Genomic DNA, 325 nt, shown 5'->3' on the forward strand with positions numbered 1-325 from the left:
ATTCAACAGCTCGCGCTTGGGGCCCGTGGTGGCTGGGAAGCTGCTCCGGTATCTGCCGTGCTGGGCTGCGGGAGAGCCCATGGTTTGGGGCCATCAGACCCGTGAAATGGAAATGTTGCCGGCAGCAGGTTCCCAGGGAACTGCTCGACTGGCTGTAGGATTTGTTCCAGCAGTCGCTTAGGATTTTAAAGCTGAACTGGTAAATAGACGGCCAAGGGAAACCACACATCTGTGTGTACCTTAGATTAGCTCTTGTGGTTCCCTGACCTGGGTGAGGATTTCACTGGGACGCCCACGCTGTGGTTGGGCTTTGGGAAGCGACCCT

This window comes from Cariama cristata, unplaced genomic scaffold (genome assembly GCF_000690535.1).
Source record: "Cariama cristata isolate BGI_N322 unplaced genomic scaffold, ASM69053v1 scaffold21968, whole genome shotgun sequence".
In the NCBI taxonomy this organism is placed as follows: Eukaryota; Metazoa; Chordata; class Aves; order Cariamiformes; family Cariamidae; genus Cariama; species Cariama cristata.